Here is a 4,368-nt window from a genome sequence, read left to right on the forward strand (position 1 = left end):
GGATTGCAATAAATGTGACTCTTTAATTCGACTTCTTGAGGCGTCCTTCTGTGATTCGCGGGGTACGTTACAACAGTTATCTCCTAAGTTCCTATTTTAATTCCTAGACTGAAAGCTAGAAGACCTAAACGTATATTTAAGGCATTTATAAGCTCTCAATTTTCTGGAGTCAGTCTCAAAGGGAAATTGAGTGTTAGAGGCTATAGTATAGAAATGTGTATTATTTGGACCCTGCTAGTGAATGAGATTCTCTAAATCAGAAATTTTTTTTAACCATACATTAATGTTTAATTTTACTTATAAATATAGAAAATGGATTAAAGGCATTACATACCTCTCTGCCTTAGAAACAGCCTCGCTGGTTTGAAGCTGCCACAAGATCAGCACCGAGAGCACAGCTGTTTGTCCTCTGAGCTGCAATGTGTTGGGCTAAATGTCTCCAATGTGCCTCTTCTTGAGTTTTTAGGCAGATTTTTACAGAGTCCTGTCTACTGTCTCCTAGTGGAGCTGTCAGATGCCACCCCTGGCTCTTATAATGAACCTGCCTTTCAACATGCATGTCTTCTTCCTAAAGGTTTATGGGCTAGAAACCAGAGAATGAGGTTTCTTTGAATTGTGTATGAAATAATAAGCTCTCAATGAGGCCTTGGGGACTTTCTAATGAATAAAGTACATTAAATTAGACGAGGAACCTTTTGCCATCTAATTAGACTATGTAGAGTCATTTTACACTTAACTCTTGGATTCTTGGGTAGTTGAGTTTGTTGGAAAAGTCACTTCTGGTAATGTGCTGCAATTTTTAAAAATATATATATTTTATTGATTTTTTACAGAGAGAGGAAGGGAGAGGGATAGTTAGAAACATCGATAAGAGAGAAACATTGATCCGCTCCTGCACGCCCCCTACTGGGAATGTGCCTGCAACCAAGGTACATGCCCTTGACCGGAATCGAACCTGGGACCCTTCAGTCCGCAGGCCGACGCTCTATCCACTGAGCCAAACCAGTCAGGACATGTGCTGCAATTTTAACATAATTTAGTAGTGGTTAGAAAATTAAAATGTTTTGGAAAACATTTCCTAGAAAAATTCAGATATATTCCTGAAAAGGTTTTCAATTTTTTATAGTATATTCAAGGGAGCCTTGCAATAACCCTTTTCCTTTAAAAACATGTGCTTGCTTTTCATATGATAACTTGCTCAGAACAAACAGGTCCTGTTGGTTTTTTAGTTTCTAAGTGTGCAGCTTGACCGAACGTAGGAAGATCAGGGAAGAACCTCCATTTCTAGGAAGAAGGCAGGATAGGGATCAGTCCAACCTCTCGCTAGAAACAACCAAAAATGCTGGCTAACAATTTTTTTGACGTCTTAACAGCATCGAAGAGCTGTCAAGATAGTAAGAAACGAAAGTCCCAAATCAAAGGAAAACAAGACCTCTTTTAGTGGCATCCATCCTACAGCTGTTTTTGAACTAAGGACATTTGCCAATTTGGGCAAACTTGACTTTTGGTTCTGAGGGCTTCTCAGGACAGGGGGACAGAATCAAAGCCCAGGGCACACCCCTCCCGTGACTAATAAGGGTCAAACCCTCAAGGCAAGGATGAGACAAAGTAAATGTGCCTCTACCCTCAGGCCCAGGAGAGCACAGGAAACGTTGCCATTATCATGCGCGGAGCAGGAGGGGGAAATGGTAGGGAACTGCTCTAAAAAGTTACCCCTGCGAATTGGTACTTTCACAGCTTCCAAATCTACGGTATATTGCTTTGGTGATCAAATAAATAAATAACATTAACAAAACTATAAAACCATAAAAACCTGTCAAGTTGTGAATTTAGTTTAAAGTAAAGGGAAGTTCTTTCTGGAGGAAATTAGTGTCATCCTGGGCTTCAAAGAATTCCCCTAAAGAAAATTTCAGCAACAATGAGCAGCTGAGCTCTCTCTCCAGGGAGCTTGCCTGTGCCTTTCCCCACCCACTCTTCTCCCCCCAGGCACATTACCTTTACCTTTCTCTCCCCTAAGCTACAAAGGCCCTTCTTTTGCCTCTGAAACTTGTTTCCTGAGCCCATTTCTTCTAAAGCTCACTTCTTCTATCTCTGTGACTTTTTATCTATCTCTGTGACTTTCTAAATAAACTTTCTCTTATAGTTTGAAAACAAGAACAATGAGCAGCATACAGTAAAAACAAAAAAACTAAGCCTACGATGACATAAACCATCAAGAATGAGAACTAGAAAAAAGAGACCTCCAAAGACTTCAGGTTTTGAAATTATTAAACAGAGTGTATAAAAGCAACTATGCTTACTTAGGAAATATATGTGCATAAAAGGAAATGACCTAGCAAGTTTGAAAAAGAACCAAATAGAATGTCTCAAAATAAAAAAATACAGTAACCAAAATTTAAAACTCAATAGACATGTTTAAGCAGTTTAGACACAACTAAAGAGAGAATTGAGAACTAAAATATAGACCAGAATAAGTTATTCAGCATATAACACAGCAATTATAAAAGAGAGGCTAAGAGATATGGAAAACAATGAAAATATCTAGCATTCATTTAATCAGACTCTCAGAAGGAGAGAAGAGAAGGGCTTGGATAAAGATAATATTTGAAGAGATAATGACTACGAATTTTCAGAACTGATCATCTTATTTATTAAAAACAGGTCTTCACTTTTACACTGTATGTTTATATGCTGTTTGAATTTTTTTTAAATATATTTTTATTGATTTTTAAAGAGGAAGGGAGAGGGAGAGAAAAATAGAAACATCAATGATGAGAGAGAATTATCCTGACCTCCTGGTTCATAGGTCGACACTCAACCTGAGCCACGCCGGCCAGGTTACCTACCACCTCTGTTTTAATTTCATTTATCCATCCCCCCACCCTGCCCAAATAATGTTTACGGAGCACTTGCCTTGTACCAGGTCCTTTGCTATGAATGAATAAAGGGGACAGATTCAAGAGACATTCAGGAGGTAGAGCTGAATGAACTTGGTAACCCGTTGATTCAGGGTTGAGGTAATTACCAGATTTCTAGCACCTGCTAATAATGATGGCGGATAATAATAGCATTAGCCAAGTTTGAGGAGACCAATAGAGCAGGTTGTGAGGTAAAGATATTGGGAATTTTATTTTGATTTACTGAATTTGAGGTGCCTGTGGTACATCTAGGTGGAGATTTCTAATGAGGAGATGGAAATTTGGTTCTGAAACTCAGAAGAGAAATGAGATGTGGACCTGGGGATTGTGGAAGCCATAAAAATATAAATGGAGGTTGAAGCCAGAGGAGTGTGTGGGATGGCCCAATCGATGAATATGTTTGTTGAATCTACTTGAAAGGAATGAGTAGTATGCTCACCAAAGTGCCATTTTCCTTAGCATATGTTTTGTGTCTGCATTAAAAATGTTTCCATAAAATATCTTCCTTTATCCAAAATCATATTGATCTTGAAAGGGCGAGGACTACGCCCTCCATCTTACCCTGGATCCTCCATTTTTGGGCAGCCATGTGCTCGGCAAGGCTTCTTCCCGGAAGCCCAAGCCTCTGCTAGCCACACCCAGGATTTCTTTAAACTAACCAATGACAATCAAGGGAAGTGCGCGCCATAGATATGACCACATCCTGTGTAACGAGACACCGACTTGCGCCTGGCCAATCGGCAGGGCCCACAGTCCCCTCTCCTCCCCTTACTCCACCCCCCTATAAAACTCCTTTTCCCACAGGGCTAGCCCTCTCTTTGCCACTTGCCGCTAGTCGGTAAGGAGGGTAGGGGAGCCAAACCCGGGCTTGAAATAAAGACTCTTATGCTTTTGCATGGACATGGCTGGCTCCCTGGTGAGGTCTCTTGGGGATCCTGAAATCTGGGCATAACAGATCTCAGAGTAACCATTAATGACTTGAGTCCATGTAATAGCTTCAATTTTACCAAAGTCATTTAAGAATGAGAGACATGTGGAAAATTTATTAGAGTATTCTGACAAGCAAATCTTGTACCTGGATACCCATTAAGTAAAAAGTTTGCAGCAAATACTTAATGCAATGGCAAGAGTTCTGATGATGTCAAAACATGCTCTGCTCAGATAGAAATTCAGTAAGAAACTTATTAAAATTATCAGCATAAATAAAAAATTTCTGATGTTTAAATTTTTTAAAATATTTTTTTTATTGATTTCAGAGATGAAGGGAGAGGGAGAGAGAGGTAGAAACATCAATGATGAGAGAGAATCACTGATCGGCTGCCTCCTGCACACCCCCCACTGGGGACCGAGCCCACAACCCAGGCATGTGCCCGAATTGTATCTGGGACCCTTCAGTCCACAGGCTGATGCTCTATCCACTGAGCCAAACCCGCTAGAGCTGATGTTTAAA

The sequence above is a fragment of the Myotis brandtii genome, unplaced genomic scaffold (genome assembly GCF_000412655.1).
Source record: "Myotis brandtii unplaced genomic scaffold, ASM41265v1 scaffold59, whole genome shotgun sequence".
NCBI classification, from domain to species: domain Eukaryota; kingdom Metazoa; phylum Chordata; class Mammalia; order Chiroptera; family Vespertilionidae; genus Myotis; species Myotis brandtii.